This window comes from Ochotona curzoniae, unplaced genomic scaffold (genome assembly GCF_017591425.1).
Source record: "Ochotona curzoniae isolate NIBS_2020 unplaced genomic scaffold, NIBS_Ocur_1.0 scaffold_4812, whole genome shotgun sequence".
NCBI classification, from domain to species: Eukaryota; Metazoa; Chordata; class Mammalia; order Lagomorpha; family Ochotonidae; genus Ochotona; species Ochotona curzoniae.
In genome coordinates this window covers 91,299-109,341 of record NW_024467124.1, presented here as the reverse complement: position 1 = coordinate 109,341, position 18,043 = coordinate 91,299, and the positions used below count along the sequence as shown (strand labels likewise).

The window sequence follows — 18,043 nt, the reverse complement described above, 5'->3', positions numbered from 1 at the left end:
TAGTGAGAGGGAGCCGGCGGCCACAAGCCAGACTCAGGAGGACCACGCCTGTGTATGTGTGTGGGGGGGTGGGGCTGTTGTTCGGGGGGTTCTGATGGCTGTGTGTGGAGCACAGCTGTACTTTTTCCTGCGGAAGCAGCTGGTGTATGCATGTGGCTGCCCCTCTGGGTGGACCTGACTGTAATAGCCCTCCCCATCTCTGGAGAACGAACCCTGTCTGTGTCTCCCTCCATTCGGGAAAGCTCCCTCAGCCTGGGTGGAAAAGTGTTTGCTCTGAATGGAACGGTCTCCAGCCGGATTGAAACAGAGTGAGTCCCCATCACGTAAAAGTGAGACCTACAAATAAACAAATTAACTAAATAATAAATTAATAAAAGTGAGACCCAGACTCCTGTCCATCTCCCATCAGCCCAAGAGAGCAGCCCTTGCTTGCTCTCTGCCACGGGGGCTTCACTGACTTCAAAGAGAGAGATTCAGCTGGATTAAGGCCCCCTCCAAGCTGACGTGGAGGTCTCCTCTCCCTAACCAGGCTGTGACCTGGCCTTGACTGCTGAGTCCCTGAACACACTCTGAGAACCCTTCTATGCCCGCAACCCCAAACCTATTCTCCTTGACGCACAGCTCCCACCTTCTGCTATCTATCCCATTCACACACCCCGCCTCCAAGCCCTGTGCCCTGGCCACCGTGGCATGACATGGAGCCTCCCAAAGGCTCTGTTTCCATTTGCAAGCATGCCTCTGCCCCACACATCCACGTCCGTGGTGCCTGAGCCCCCGGCTGCGGCGGTCGGTCGTCATGCTACAAGTGGCCGTCAGTTCCAGGATGTGGATAAGTTCTTGCAGGCCATCCAGCTCTTGAGGCAAGGAGGTTGAGCATCACAAATCGGATTACCCTGCTGTCTCCCACCGGTGCCATCAGTGCATGCCTGAGATAGCTCATGGGATGGGGGAGAAAGGAGATGACCGGGCAGCCAGGCAGATCTAGTTTTGGAATGCACCCCCCTTTTTTTCTTTTTTTCTTTTTTTGTTTTGTTTTTATGATTTATCTTATATTTTTATTGGAAAGGAAGATACACGGAGAGGAGATACAGAGAGAGAAAGATCTTCTGCCTGTTGGTTCACTCCCCAAGTGGCCACAATGGCCAGAGCTGAGCTCATCTGAAGCCAGGAACTTCTTCTGGTCCAATGCCTTGGACTGCCCTGTACTGTTTTCCCAGGTCCCAAGCAAAGAGCTGGATAGGAAGTGGAGCAGCCGGGTTAGGAACAGGCCCCCATATGAGATCCCGATGGATACAAAGCAAGGATATAGTCACTAGCTATCATGCTGGCCGGGCCCAACCAACCCCTTGTCTTTTCCTGGTGATTCCTGGATGGAACGTGAGGGTGGATGGGTGGGGTGTGGAGGGAATAATAGAGGGGTCAGGTCACCATTTCTTATCCTGTGGAGCTGAAGACAAAGGGTGCTCTGAGGGAGAGACTGGGGGGCTTGGGCCTGAGGTATGGGTGTTGTGTGCAGTCGGCTCTGCAAACAAGTAAAGGGGACTTGATGATGGCAAAACAGGAGGATTTATGGACTGGCCTGTGCCCTTTCTGCATTCCTGGAGGCCTAAGGATTTCTGTGGTTGGAGGGGAATTAGAAGGCAATATGGCAAAATGAAGGCCTCACAGGTGGCCTTGCCTGACACCCACATCCCGCTCCTCCCCTCCCCCATGTTCTGGATCCTGCCCAGAAACCAGTCAGCATGGAACCACTTCTGTTCACACACTGGAAAGAGAAAGCTGTGTGAGGCCCCCCCTCCTCGGTCAGAGAGAGAGAAAGAGAGAGAAACGCGCCAACTCCAGCCTGACTGCTCCCTTTCTCCTTTGCCTCATCTGGACCTTACCTGCAAATGGGGAGCAGAGAAGACTGAATGATTTGTCACACTCTCACTAACTCAATTTCAATCTCTTCCCCCCCTTTTCCTCTCTCTTCTTTCACACCTCCAACCTGCTTCCATTCCACATCTTTTCTGTCCCTGAAGAACTTCTTGGGTCTTGCAAAATCTTACAAGAAGCACAGACAGACACAAGGGTGCTGCAGAATAGCTCAACTGGCTAATCCTCCACTTTAAAGTCCCTGCTGCTTGACTTCTGATCCAGCTCCCTATTTGTGGCCTGAGAAAACAGTGGAGGATGGCCCAAGTTTATGGGGCCCTGCACCTGTGTGGGAGGCCTGGAAGAAGCTCCCGGCTCCGGGATTTGGATCAGATCTGGTCCGGTTGGATTGGATCGGGTCAGCTCTGGCCGTGGTGGCGGCCATTTGGGGATGCACTGGCGGATGGAAATCTTTCTCTGTCTCTCCTTCTCTCTGTAAATCTGCCTTCCTGATGAAAATAAGTCAACCTCAAGGGGGAAAAAAAAAGACAGGAAGTGAAAGCAAAACAGTGGGGGATCCTGACATTGTGGCACCGCACACACTAAGCAGCCTGTATGGGAACACCAATTTGATCTTGTTCCTGGCTGCCGGCTTTGGCCTAGCCTGGCCTCAGCTGCTGTGACACAGGAGGGAGAGAGTCCTTCCATAGTTAGTGACAATACTGCCATCCAGGAGAGACAGGGATGAAGGAAAGGCCTCCCTCCCTCCTGGCACATACTGTGAGAACAGACTTGGGGTAAGGCCCTGGCTGGGTTTTAGCTGTGTGTATAGGGAAGTCTTTGCTGGGCCATCGTGGCTGGGAACATTGGGACGGACTGAACCAGGTTTCTGATTTTTGTGAAGCAGTCTCTATCTCTGTCTCGTTACTGCATGAGGTTCCCCAGGAGAGCTGGGCCTGGAAAAACGTGGCCCAAGGGGTGAATCTAGAACTGACCCGTGGGCTCCAGACTCAGTGTCGTGGTTGTTATTTATTGTTTTTGCTCCTCCTGCTCCCCCATCCTTTATCTTCCCGTCCCCATCGCAGCCCCAACTAACTCCACACCAGGAACCGCAGCGTTTCAAGAATCGAATCGTGATGTCTGGGCGCCATCTAGTGGCCACAGTATCGGATCGGACATGAGGCGAAAGCCAAGATGGCGCTGACAGAAGCCAAGATGGCGCTTGTTAGTCTCGCGAGGCCTGGGGAAGGGGGTCGAGGAAGTGGGGAGGGAGGGAGGGAGGGAGTCGGTTTAGCGCAGGCGCAGTGAGCGCAGTCAGGCTACTTGCTGGCTGAGCAGCGGGGGTCGCGCGGCCCCCCGGAAGCCGTCGGGCGGGGCGCTGTGCGCTCTTCTTCCCCGGACGTTTCCTTTGGTTTCTCCTTTGGTCTCTCCTTTGGTCTCTCCTTTCCCTATAGGCTCTGTTTCTCTCTCTCCCTCTATTGGTTTCGCTTGCTGTTTCCCGCTTTCCTCTGGCTCTCTGCTTTTCCCACTTCCCTGCCTCTCTCCTATAACTTCGCCTCTGACCCCGCCTTTACTCGATATTCTTCAGCCTTGCTTTCTCTCCCTTTTCCTTGGTCCCTCTTCAGTTGTTTCTTCTCTTTCAGTCTCTACATGCTTTTCCCTCGCGTCCTCATTCTGGGTTTATTTTCTTCCCTCATCTCTTTTACTCGTGTCTGTCTCTCTCCTTTTTTTTACCCCCTAATGTTTCCGTTGCCTCCCTTTACGTTGTCTTTCTCTTTTCTTGGTTTTTGTCTTCCTTGTGGGTTTTTTTTTTTTTTTAATTCTTAGTTTTGCCTTCCTTTCAGTTCAGTTCAGTTTTGTCACTCTTGCTCTCTCGCTCTTGCTTCCTCTCTGGTTTCTCTTTCTTTATTCTCTTTCAATGTGGTTTTTTGTTTGTTTGTTTGTTTGTTTAATTTTCTGTCTTCTTCCTTTACCTTTAGGTGACCAAGTACCTCCTCCCTCCTTCCCCAAGAATGTACTGATCGGTTAGATTTATCCGGGCAGACACTTTGGTGCTGGGCTTTCAGGGAAAAAGAAATTTCTCATTTGTGTGCGTGTTTTTGGTTCCACATGCTCATGGAGGAATATGGAATAAAGCAGGGATTTTTAATGTCAGGTTGTGAGGAACATAAATATGGAGCCTCTAACATGAACGTTGTAGATGGAGCTGCCAGGCTCGCCCGAAGAGCAGTCATGTGTGGCCTATCAATCAGTTAACAATGTTTCCATATCTGACAGGGTCCTAAACTGTATGTGGTACTCACACCAACTTTTAGCTTGCTCACCCTGGTTCACTCCCCAAATTGTTGCAATGATCCAGGGCTGGGCCAGACTGAATGCAGGAGCCAGGAGAGTCTTCCAAGTCTCCCACGTGAGTGAATGGCCCAAGGACTTGGGGGATCCTCCAAGCTTATCCAGGCATCCTAGCTAGGAGGTAGATTGGAAGCGAACCAGCTTAAACTCCAGCCAGCACTGTGGGTTGCAGCTTAGCATACCATGTCACGATGCTGGCCCCCTTGAGTGTCCTTTTTTTGCATGTTATGTGTTAAACTTGTGACACAAATGTATGCTTACCCCTTTTTTTTTTCTGATGCAGCACATATGTCCTTGACTTATTTCCTAAAAATGTTGGTCAACTTGGAGTGAGCAAAAACAAGTTACATTGTAGAGATTCAATTTGCATTCCCTGATGCACATTTTCAAAAACCAATCTTGAAAAGGAAAGTTACAGAGGCTACTTACATGTGATACGGATAAACTCCTGTTTTCTGGCTTTGGATAAAGCCAAGTTCTGACCGTTGCAGCTATTTGGGGAGTAAGCCAGCAATGGAAGATATTTTCTTTCTCTGGCTCTTTCCTTATCTGTAATTCTGCCTTTCATCGGATCGGCGCAGCGCTGGCCATAGAGCCACTTGGGGAGTGGATCATTGAACATGGCATCTTCCCCTCTCTCCTCCTCTCTGTACATCTGCCTTTCCAATGAAGTTAAAAACAACACAAATTTTTAAAAAAGTTACAGTGGCAAATTGATTGCTTCTTACTAGATTACTCATTGTAATCAATCATGAACTTCATTTTTTCAGCCATACCACTTAGCAGTAATATGCGCTTGAGAAAAAAGAAAAAAAAGACCTTCAATGAAGAATGTGAAGAATGTGATCATGATTCAGAGATTCTTTATATTGCTTGCTTTCTTAGCATTCTTTTATTTTTATTTATTTTTTAAAGATTTATTTTAATTGCAAAGTCAGGAGGGGAGACAGAGAGGAAGATCTTCTGTCTGATAATTCACTCCCCCAGTGACTGCAAAGGCTGGAGCTGAGCCAATCCAAAGCCCGGATCCAGGAACTTCCTCCAGGTCTCCCACACAGGTGCAGGGTCCCAAGGCTTTGGGCCGTCCTCGACTGCTTTCCCGGGCCGCAAGCAGGGAGCTGGATGGGTAGTGGGGCTGTGGTTTAGAACTGGTCCCCATATATGATCTTGGTGCGTTCAAGGCAAGGATTTTAGCCACAAGGCCACGGTGCAGGGCCCTTAACATTCTTTTACAATTTTTCTTTATTTAAAAGGCAGACAGAAAGAGAGACAAAGATAAATCTTTCATCCACTTACCACATCTGGAGCTGATCTGATCTGATCTGAAAGTAGGAGGCAGGAGCTTCTGGATCTCATTTGTGGGTGCAGGAACCCCCGAGCTTGAGGTGTCGTCTGCTGCTTTCCCAGTCCGTAAGTGGGGAGCTGATTCAGAAGTGGAGCAGCCAGGACATGAACCAGTGCTCATATGGGATGCTGGTGCTTGCAGGCAAAGAATTAGCCAGTTGAGCTACTAAACTTACAAGTAGAGCATATTTTAAAATAACATTTAAAATCATTTTCAATGATATATTGCAGAAAATTATGAAACTAGGGGAACAAAGAGCATGAACGCTATGTAATTTTTGATGTTTTATGGGGGAAAATTGAAGTTTAGAGATGAAGAGGAATTTATGGAAGTCCACACTGATGTTTACAGATTTAATTGTAGTTCTAAATGTATTGTCACATTAATAATCATGAAATTAACACTAAAAAAGAATATTGCAGGTTAAGACACTTGTGAAATGCCCACTTCCCGTATCAGACTGCCTGGGTTCCAAACCCAGCTCTGGCTCCTTCCTTCACCTTCCTCCTGACGTGCACCCTGGGGGCTGACAGCGAAGGCTTGAAGGATTAGAATCCCACAACCTGCATGGAACACTTGAATTGGGTTTCTGACTCAGGGCTTTGGCCCACTCCAGTTCCAGCAGTTGCATATATTTGGGAATCGAACCAGAAAATGAGAAAGTTCTTCTCTTTTTTCCTATCTGTACTTTTCAGATAAAGGTGCTTATATTGTATAAGAAAATAGAAAATTAATAATGATCAGAAGAAACATGTTATACTGCAATGCAAATGCATAAAACATTCTCTTCCTTAAACTGGATTGCATACCCTATCGAGTAGAAATTTTATTTTATAAAGTATATTCATGTTAAATATGATCAAAACAATAGAAGAAAGTTTTACTGATGGTTGAAAATTGTGAAGAAAATATATACTCTATCTTAGGAAATTGATAATAAATTATAAGCATCTAAGATCAACATATACTAGACAGTGACAGCAGGCAGAAGCATTGATGGCCCCTATTCAAAATCACTTTCACTTTGTTCAGGTCATAATCTGATGCCAAACTTCTGTTTGTATGAATTTAATATATTGACCTTTCAAAACACAGTTAAAAGCATATGCACATACACAGGGTTTTAGACATGAGGGAATATTAGTTGTTATTAAAAATGGCACTCTGATTGTCATCCTGTTTCTGTCTTCTAAAACTGTTTCATAAATTTTCCTTGGAGCAATAACATCCAAATTTGATCTTGCTCTGTGCATTTGTACAGATATGTGCAAGCATATAAGCATATTTTTAGTAGTGCCAATGACATCTGGGACCTCTCATAGAGATTTTATTAATAAATTAAAGCTCAGTTCATATTGCCATGAAAAGGGGTCAAATATGACATTTCTTTAATGACAACCAAAATAAATTAAAGAGTATACTTTCAAGATATCAATGATGGAAAAATAGCAAAAATAAATAGAAATAATGATTTGCTGAAATCCAGAAAGAAATCAAACATCACAAGAGAAAAATCCACAGTATTAAGTGAGCAACAAGAATAAAATATTTCCTAGTAAAAATACAACTTTAGCAAAATGGAGTCAAAAACAGAAAAAGAAACAGTTTGCATAGGAAAGTTGGGAATGATGTTTAGAGCTGACTCAAGGGAAAGCCCCCTCTACCACAGGGATTTGTACATTGACTTATGAAAGTGAAGGCACGTACAATAAAAGAGGGTGGTTTTCTTTCATTGGCATTCTGGTCTGGTATCCAAGCCCGCCACAGTTCAGGCCTTTCCTTTGATGCAGGCAGACAACTGACAGTACCTCCCCAGCCTGTCCAAACACACTCCAGCTTCACTTATGGGGACCTTCAACAGCAAAAACACCACACGAAGCTGACTGCCTCAAAGCTGGTCTGTGTGTAAAGAAGCTTTAAATGCTGATTTGCTTCTTGTGCTCTTCCCTAAAAACGTATTTAGTTAAAAGGAAGAGGGACAGAATGGGAGAGTGGAAGGATGAACCTCTGAACACCCACAGCAGTCAGCTGTGGCTGGGCTCAAGCTTGGAGCCAGAGATACAGGGAGCCACATCTGCATCTCCAGGAGTACTGGCAAGGGCAGTGGGGTGTAAGATGGTGACAACACACAGGGTGACCACATGTGGTGGCAGCTTCTAGCCACCAAGGCATCTGGGATCTGCATTGCAGGGGCCAAGGTGAAATGCAGGTGCCAAGGAATGTGCTCCTCAAGGAACCTCAAGTGGATGAGGGAAGTTGCAGGGCTGAGGCTGATGATTGCTGTGCTGAGACATGGGAGCCAAGGGAATTTGCACAGGCAGGGTCAGCCCTGTGTGTCTGCAGCTGCCAGGGGAAATCAGCAACAATATAACTCTCCCCTTTTGAGCCCAATGTGGCAAGAGTGTAGGATCTTGGACTCCTGTCTTTGGCCAGGAGTAACAGTGAGTCAGACAAAGTGCCTCCACTGCCATCACATCTGCCAATCATGAGGCAACTGCTGACCCTCCTCCTGCTAGAGTGGCTCCAGGCAGACAACTGGGGGAAAAAAAAAAAGAAAGAAAGAAAAAGAAAAGACTCAGAAGCTCCTGGTGCATTACCAAGGATCAGGATGATACAAATCTCATTACATAATGCCAAGGCTCACAATGCAATAGCAAAGCTCATGATACCAGGAGCCTGTGAAACTGTATCACTAAAGATAAATAAATAAATAAATCCTGGTTCATACAAAGAGAGAAGAGAAGAAAACTCACTAGCTAAACTAATCCAGAAAAAAGGGGACTGGCACAATAGCCTAGTAGCTAAAGTCCTCGCCTTGTGTGCACCAGGATCCCATATGTGTACTGGTTCTAATCCTGGCAGCATCGCTTCCCTCAACTGCTTTCCCTGCCTGTGGCCTGGGAAAGCAGTTGAGGATGGCCCAAAGCATTGGGACCCTGAACCCACACAGGTGACCCAGAAGAAGCTCCTGGTTCCTGGCTTTGGATTGGCTTAGCTCCAGCCTTTACGGTCACTTGAGGAGTGAATCAACGGACAGAGAATCTTCCTCTCTCTCCTCCTCTCTGTAAATCTGACATTCTAATAAAATAAAATAAATCCTTTTTAAAAATAAAAGCTACCATTTAAAAAATAAAAAGGGAAAAGGAAAAAAATATATAATTATGCAAAAAAAACCCCATCTTATTTTATCAGAGGAAAACATAAAAAAATAATCCACAAACTTAAGCTGCTTGTTTTTGTCTGTGCAAATGAATTAGAAAATCTAGATCTTTTTATAAGGATTTATTTATTTTTATTGTTTATTTATTTTGTTCATTTTTATTATTTTTATTACAAAGTCAGATATACAGCTGTTCCACCACAACCCTGGCCCCAGGGCAGTCTGAGCTGGGCCCTCTGTGCTCCCTGCTGGCTCTTCACATGACCCTCCCTGCACACACACCCTCCTGACCAGTCTGTTACCCAGTGGAACCACCGAGCATGCACTGGGCAGCATCACAAATGTGTGACCAAGCAACCCTCTTCACTCCCTCAGCATCTTTCCACGTGCATTTCCTTGTAGTGACAAAGGGCGGGCCACTGCACCCTTGCATGCTTTCACCTCCTGATGCCTCAGTCCTTCTCACACTGAGACCTCCTACTGTGGGCCTGGAAATGTCCAAGAGTGGGTCTAGTTTGTCAGCAGATCCCAGGACATGGGTGGGCATCTTGTCCTCTTTATCCCAGTGTCCCAACACCTAATCTCTTTCCCACTTGAGGGGATTTCCCTGGGAATCTTGGGAGGCTGTGGGCTCTATTATCACCTTCTCACCAGGGTGGTGAAAGTGACTGTCCACACTCCAGGGTGCAGCAGCAGAGCAAGGATCAGCCCCCAGTGCCCTGCCTTGCAGCTGGATTCTAAAAATGCCAAGGGGTTAGTGTGGTGGATCAGCAAGCTCATCTTCACCCAGCATTTCTGCTTCCAGTGCAGCTCCCAGCTTGTGGCCTGGGAAAGCAGGAGAGGAAAGCAGACCATACACCTACATGGGAGACCCAGAGGAGGCTCCTGGCTCATGGAAGCTACTGGCTTCAACAATGGCTCAGCTACGTCATGAACGTCGGGGAGTTAACCTGAAAATACAGATCTTTCTCTGCCTCTCTCCATCCCACCCTGTAAATCTGCCTTTCAAATTAAAGTAAAATAAAATAACATAAAATAGTAAGTGTTTATCAGAGCTGGTACTGTGATGTAGCAGGTAAGACTGCTACCTACAGCACTCAGAATCCCACATGGTCACCGGTTTGAGACCCAGCTACTCTACTTCCAACCCAGCTCCCTGCTGATGCAACTGGGAAGGCAGCAGAGGATATCCTAAGGAGTTGGGTCCCGGTACTCACATGGGAGATCCATGTTGGATTTATAGGGATCCCAGCCTTGGCTCAGCCAGGTCCTGGATGCTGCAAGAATTTGAGGAGTGAATCAGCAGATGAAAGATCTCTATCTCTGCTTCTTCAATAAAGGGAAATAAATGCATCTAAGAGCAAAGCCTGCATGTCATCCTAGACAGCAGCTAACTGTGACCACCTTCAAGAAGCAGGTGCCTGTGTTGTGCTCCTTGCCATGGCAGCCTCCCACAGAGGGGCACAGGCTGCATGTGGGTCTGGGCTGGGAGGGAGCTGGCACTGGGCACTGGCATGTCTGGGCCTGCAGGTTACTGGCTTCTCAGCGGCAGGGAGCTGCTTTTGGTCCAGCTCCGGGTTAATGCATTGTGGAGAACCCAGGGGATGGGTCAAATACTGGGGTCCCTGCATCTATATAGGAGTTCTAGATGGAGTGTCAGCTTTCTGAGCTGAGCCTGGCCCAGCCCCAGGTGCTGCAGGTTTGGGAAGTGACCCAGTGGAGGGAAGATCTCTTTGTGTCTCTCTCTCTCTCTCTCTCTCTCTCTCTCTCTCTCTCTCTCTGGCTTTGTCTCTCATATCAGCACTTTTTTCCCCTCTTCAGTAATCCAAGCATAATCTGTATGAGTCAGATCCCTGCAGCGGGAGCCAGGAGGGGGCGCTGAAGAGACATCGGCCAGGCTGAGTTTTTTAGGATGATGTAGGGGAGCAGGATAGATAACAATTAGAAGTGGGCACAAAATCCATTGGAGGGCAGTAACCATAGTCTTGTTTAGCCTGCTCATGATAAAACAAAAAGCATACCAGAATTGTAGGATGGGTCATTTGTTTTTCAATTCTCATGATTAATCTAGAAACTCAGCGATGGAATCTGTGTTTTGTCTTGCTAAAGCAACTTCTGGGGAGAAGTCAGCATTTTGCCCACTTTGTTGTTATATAAATGGCAGACAGAAAGGGAGAAGGAGAGAGATATCTTCCACCCTCTGGTTCACTCCCCAGTTGGCCACAAAGGCTAGGGTTGGGCTATGACAAAAGGCTGAGCTTCACCTAGGTGTCCCACATAGGTGCAGAGGCCCAAGTATTTGGATATCAAAGGCACATTAGCATGAGGCTGGATCAGGAGCACAGAGGCTCTAGCATCCCATATGGACACCAAATCACGTCCTGGTTGCTCTACCTTTATCTAGCTCCATGCTTGTGATCTCAGAAAGCAGCAGAGGATGTTATGGGGCCTTGTGCCCCTGCACTCATGAAGGAGGCCAGGAAGAAGCTCCTGGCTTTGGATCACCTTAGCTCTAGCCATAGAAATCCATCTGGAGAGTGAACCAGTGGATGGAAGGGATGTCTTTCCTTCTCTCAGATCTGGCATGTGGCAGCAGATGCTAGGGCCTTTCTTGCATAGTGCACCCCCTCTGCCCCAGCCTATGTGTGAGTTGGTAGATATTATAACCTGGCCTGCCCCATATCCTATTCTTGGGTATGCCCGCGGGTGCCGCAGCCTGAACAAGCCTAGCCTATACTCAACCCCAGTACCCATGATGTTGCAGGGCTCCATGGTCATGCCTAGCTCAGCCTGCCACAACCCCCAGCTCTTTAGCAAACCAGCAGAAATTGAAGCTAACTACCCCAGCTCTGGTCCACCTCATGAGCTGGTGCATCTGTCTGACACTTAAAGGTCCTGCTGTTCTCCCTCCAAACCGTTCAGTCTCAGCTCCCCTTGTTTATTTGCAAGTACAGTGGCCTTATCAATGGAAGTCCCTCAGTAGTTATCCCTTACCTGCAACATACTCCCTCAGCAGTCCTCCATCACACACATCCCCTCCATCCTCTGCTGTGGTATCAGATGTCCTCTGCAGGCCCCAGTGGACTGCCATATCCTCTGTGTGCATCTGGGTATACCATTCACTGCTCTAAGCCTCAGAGGAGGCTCAGTGCTGCAAGAAGTGTAGCCTTGTCAGTGCAAGTTCCTCAGAGCCTTCTTTTAGGCTGCAGCACTGTCAGGAACACCCAAGAATTGAGTGTAGGGTAGACCAGCTACACCATCCATCATCACACTAAGACCAAGACTGGGGAGGGGGGTATAATATACTGGTTAGGCCATGCCAAATTGGGTTAGAGCAACCACTGGCATGAACAAGACGTGTGGCTGGCAACAGGCCTAGTAGGGAAGGTAAAGCGATACCCCTGCTGGTCTGCAGTTACCAATGGTGAGTGTGAGAGCCAGGAATGGGGCCAGACCTGGCTGAACATGGCTGCAATATCTCTTGGTATGTGTGTGGGTCTGGGAGTGTGTCAGATTGGGTTATGGCTAAAACCCTCATCTGCGTGCTTGGGATCCCATATGGGGGCTGGTTCATATCCTGACTGCTTCACTTCCCTTCCAGTTCCCTATTTGTGGCATGGGAAAGCAGTAGAGGATGACCCAAAGTCTTGGAACCCTGCATGCATGTAGGCGACCTGGAAGAATCTCCTGGCTTGGATGAGCTCAGCTCTGGCTGTTGCAGCCACTTGGGAAGTGAACCAGTAGATGAAAGATCTTTCTGTCTCTCCTCTCTGAAATTCTGACTTTCCAATAAAAAGATTGGTTTATTTACATGTATATTTATTGTATAAGTATCTGAGAGGTCCTTTATATCAGTAAGTAAATGTGGTCTATATTGTGTCATGATATTAGGAAATTTTATTTTAAGCAGATATTTTAAATGTTCTTAGTATTTTTTACAGGTATTTAAAACTTGAGTTCCAAATAATTTTCATTCTTATCAGTTGGGGCTTGGTACCAAAAGATAGATCTCTCATCTTGTAGAGACAATGTCTAATTTGGATATTTGGATTACATTGCACATACTGTGATGGTGCAAAGTGGCACTAGATTTTAAGCCATAATATAAGATGATGCTGAAACAAATGTTGTGAAAGTCTAATAACATTGTTAAATTGTCATCTTAATAATAATAAAAAAAAGCCCAGAGACCCAAAAAGTACAGATACTTATAAAATCCTACGAGTGGTTTCTTTTTTTATGAAGATATTTATTAAAAATAATGCTAATTCCCTGGGGAACAAATTAAAAGAGTCTTCGTAACAGACTTCATTGCAATTACCTAACTAAATAATAAAGGCTTATTTTAACATACAGAATCACTAAATAGAGGTGAAGGTGTAGAAAGCCCGGTAGAGACTGCAGCTGGGATTCATCTTCCCCAAGCATGTCTGGTGAGCAGCCTGGGGCCAAGCTGGTCGCAGGGTTAGTCAGGGCCCAGCGGGATTTCTGCTCTGAGCGCCTCCTGCACCTGCCACGGTGCTGAAAGGTGCCACACTCAGAGCACAACTGGGTGGGTAAACTGTTACAAATGAACAAAAGCCCGTTGAAGATTTGTTTTTTAAAGATTTATTTATTTTTTTAAAGATTTATTTTTATTATTTTTTTATTGGAAAGGCGGATATACAGAGAGGAGAGACAGAGAGGAAGATCTTCCGTCCAATGATTCACTCCCCAAGTGAGCACAACGGCCAATGCTATGCCAATCCCAAGCCAGGAGCCTCTTCCAGGTCTCCCACGAGGGTGCAGGTTCCCAAAGCTTTGGGCCGTCCTCGACTGCTTTCCCAGGCCACAGGCAGGGAGCTGGAAGGGAAGCGGGGCTGCCGGGATAGAACTGGCGCCCATATGGGATCCCGGGGCGTGCAAGGCGAGGACTTTAGCTGCTAGGCCATGCCGCCGGGACCGAAGGTTGTTTTGTGTGTGGTGTGTGTGTATGTTCTTTTTTGAAAATGCTATTCCAAAATGCTAGTTTTAAAAATGTCACTAACAGCAAATGCATTCCCCTTATTCCTGCCCCTCCCTATTTCTTAAAGTAAACTTGAACACCTGTAGTGTAGAAAGACTTGAGGGTGTATCAAAAGTCAGCCTTTGGCAACTGCTCACCCAGGCTGTGGGAGCGTTAGATCTCCCAGTAACGCATAAGGTGGGACTATGCCGTAAGGGGTCTGCACCATCTTAACCGTGGACTGCCCGAAGAGCTGGCTGGCGCTTGTAGTCTATCAGCTGCTTCCAGAAGCCTCCATTGGGCCTGATGACGGGTCTGGCCTTCACCCAGCGGTAGGCCTCCAGCAGGCACACGTCGTGGAATTTCATCAGGTAAGCAATGCACAGAGTGGCCGAGCGGCTCACCCCCCGCGGAGCAGTGCATGAAGGTAGCCCCTTGCTTCCTGTTCATGCTAGGGATCTTGTGGGTCACGGAGTCAAATTACAGCCCAGTGGGGGCGTGGGGCGTGTCAGCCAGAGGCACTTTAACATGCTCGAACTGAGGCCAGTTGAAATCGCGTTCAAGACGCACGTAATGCCCCGAGACTGCAGAAAGCCCCGGTCGGAGGCTACACTGCCCCTGTCCAGGAAGAGCGAGGTCGGAGGCCACACTGCCCCTGCCCAGGAAGCCCGGGTTGGAGGCCGCACTGCCCCTGCCGAGGAAGAGCGAGGAGGGCACACGCGCATGGTCGGGGGGCAGGAGTGAGTGTTCTGTTCTCCTCCGCGCAGGACTCGGAACAGCAGCCTCCTTCTTGCTGAGGGATCCAGGGAACACGTTGGGTAGCCCTAGGTCCGGGTGGAGAAGGTCCTGAGCGAGCTGGTTCCTGGGGACACAGCCAGTCACATGGGCTCCGCAGACCCGCTCCGGAGCTCCGTCCTGCCGCGCTTTGCAGCTTCTGCGTGCTGAACGCTACTGTGCACTCCTCCTCTAGGTGGTTTCTAGAATACTGTTAGGAGTAAACAAGTGTCTTCTGTTGGTAAGTTTTATAATTCTAACTATGGATGTTAGACATAGTCCTTCTTCTGGTGAGCATGGGACTGTTCATGTCATAATTGCTACCTTTTCAGTTTCCGTTTCCACATCTGCCTCACTTGGGGAAGCTGTGTGGTGTGCGCATGTGTTTTCAGCCTTCGCAGCCCAGGTTGCCTTCTAAATGTAAGAACTAGTGATGGCTCTACTTGTATTAGTTTTAAGTTTCAGTAACTTTTTCAACAATGACATATTTCTCATATTATGTGTATTCTTTATCATCCCCAGGGACAAACAATTGTAAAACAGACTCATCCCAACTTAAAATGTCAATTACTAGAATTAAAAAGGGAGGAATGTACAGGGATAAATCACGTCATATGAAATTATCACAAAACTCATTCATCTTAAGATTTTTTTTTAAGATTTATTTATTGTAAAGTCAGATATACAGAGAGGAAGATCTTCCTTCCAATGATTCACTCCCCAAGTGAGCGCAATGGCCGATGCTATGCCAATCCAAAGCCAGGATCCAGGAACCTCCTCCGGGTCTCCCACGCGGGTACAGGGTCCCAAGGCCTTGGGCCGTCCTCGACTGCTTTCCCAGGCCACAAGCAGGGAGCTGGAAGGGAGTGGAGCTGCTGGGATTAGAACCAGCACCCATATGGGATCCTGGTGCATTCAAGGTGAGGACTTAAGCCGCTAGGCCACGCCCCCACCTTAAGATTGTTAAGTGCAGATGATGCATGCCAACAGCTGAAAAGCACTGGCTGTCCACTGCCCCTAAGCTCCCCCTTCCCAGCCTGCCTGGTGGAACAATAACCTGGAGTAGAGGATGTGGACGTGTTTCCACAGTTACCAGTCATGAGTGGCTACCAGCCCACAGCGCCAAGCCTAGGTGTGAAAGAGAAGGAAACCTCCACAAGTTCCAACAAGAACGCTGGGCTTGAAAGGGGAAAGCTCAATGATCGAACCATCTGCAGTTTGAGCAACAGTTTCAACAAGATGGCCACACGAATGAGTGAAGGACCTCAAAGGGCACAGAAGGTGAAGATGCCAACTTTGGGACCTTTGAAAAAAAGTGACACAAACCACATAAAGTTAGCTTAAACAACATAAGGTTCCTTATAATGCTTGTACTTTGCATTTAGCAATGTTGACTGTTGAACTATTCACTTTTGCTTGCAATATATTTTGAGTGAAAGAAAGTTGGGAGTAACGTTAAAAAAGATTCACCAGCAGGGTGAGAAGTTGCCTTCTTTTACTTTATTTTTATGACTTTCTATAAACCAAGTTTTACAGCCTTGCAACTGGAGAAGAGAGGGGTTCCTATGGGTGAAGAACAGAGATACTCTGACTCAAGAAATTCACATTTCTCATTTGCTAATTTGTAAAAGTTCTTCTGTTGATCCATTTAAGATTTCTCTGTTCTCTATTCAATATGTGTCTTTATTTTAAAAAAATTATTTATTTATTTTGGGCCTGGTGCAGTAGCCTAGGGGCTAAAATCTTCACCTTGAGTGTGTTAGGCTCCCATATGGGCACCAGTTCCACTTCCTATCCAGCTTCTGCTTGTGTCCCAAAAAAGCAGTAGAGGATAGCCCAAGTCCTTGGGATCCGGCATCCCGGCGGAAGCCCTGGAAAAACCTCCTAGCTCCTGGATTCAGATAGGTTCATCTCTGGCCATTGAAGCTACTAGGGGAGTGAGCCAGTGGATGGAAAATGTTTCTCTCTCTATCTCCTCTCTGTAAATCTACTTTCTAAAACAGACAAACAAGCAAATGAACAAACAAGAGGTCAGGACCTTAAATTAACCAGGTGAATTTCTCTGTCATGATGCAGTCCCCATGAGAGAGTGCAAGAACCAAGGATGAGAGCAGTTCAGACCAGTCCAGGTTACAAGGCCCGCAAGTGTGCGTGAGGCTCAGGTCTGGGGGCAGGCCGGTCTGGGAGCAGGCTGGGCTGGGCCAATTCATAACACTCACTGGCAGAGGTGAGAACCAGGACGAGGTGCAGGACAGGCTGGGTTGGGCTGCACACCAGCCAGTTCACATTAGGTTTGGGACTGGAGCTGTCCGGGCTGGGCTAGGCTGTAGCTCATGTAGCTGGAACTGAAGCTAGATAAGGCTAACCCAGGCTATAATCTTTCTCAGTTAGGTAAACATGATCAAAAATAGAATAAATTCATTATTTAAAAATTAATCAGGTAAAGAAAGCTTGGAAGACCAGCTTGGTGAGTTAAGAAGCACCCCCCTGAAATGCTGGATCCCATGCTGGAAAGTTCTGGAAGTTCTGGCTGCTCCACCCTCAATCCACTACTGTTATGCTAGAGAAAGCAATAGAAGATGGTCCAAATATATAGACATCTGCATCCATGTAGAAGAACCCAATACAATTCTCATTTCCTGACTTCATCCTGATCCAATCTGACCCAAGTTAGCCATTTGGGTGGAATCAATGGATGGAATATCATTTATCTATCCCTCTGTCACCCTGCCTTTCAGATAAGCAGGTAAATATATATTTTTAAAGATTTTTTTTTAATTGGAAAGTCAGATTTATAGAGAGGAGGAGAGAGAGCAAAAAAGAGTTTTTACCTGCTGGTTAATTCCCCAAATGACTGCAATGGCTGGAGATGAGCTGATCTGAAGCTAGGAGCCAGGAGCTTCTTCTAGGTCTCCCTTGTGGGTACAGGGTGCCAAGGCTTTGGGCCATCCTCTACTGCTTTCCCAGGCCACAAGCAAGGAGCTGCAAAAGAAGGGGAGCAGCTAGGATACCAACTAGTGCCCACATGAGATCCTGGCTCATGCAAGGTGAGGACTTTAGCCGTTAGGCTACTGTGTCTGGCCTATCCTGATCCAACATGAGCATTGTAACCATTTTGGTGGAATCAATGGATGGAAGATCATTTTATCTCTACCTCTCTCAGTCACTCTACCTTTCAAATAAGCAAGTAAATCTTTAGAAAAAAGAAGATAAGAAAAGACAAATTAAAAAAAGAGAAGGAAAGAAAAGAAGCGAAGAGAAAAGAAAAGAAGGAAAGTAGGAGAAAAAAGCCTGGAAGCACCCAGAAATTGATCTAAATGGAGGAATGAGGGACAAGGAGGTTGAATAAACTCACAGTGGATGGCTGCGCGCTTTGTCAGCAGCTGGCTGTGAGTTCGGCCTAAGTCACTGCCTTTCAGCAGGCTCCTGGAACTCCCATGCAAACACCGTTATTCCTGAGCAGTAAGGAACCCCAAGAGTGCAACCAAAATATAAGAGGGAATGGAAGATGGCTCCATTATGGTTGGAGTTTTAGTCTGTGCTTTTAGTTTTCTCAATCTGAAGCAACAGATGA

General features: G+C 46.9%; 1 pseudogene; it reads right to left on the bottom strand.

The window, feature by feature from the left end:
• Positions 1-13,849: 13,849 nt before the first annotated feature.
• LOC121149884 lies at positions 13,850-14,420 on the bottom strand (annotated as a pseudogene).
• Positions 14,421-18,043: the final 3,623 nt, after the last annotated feature.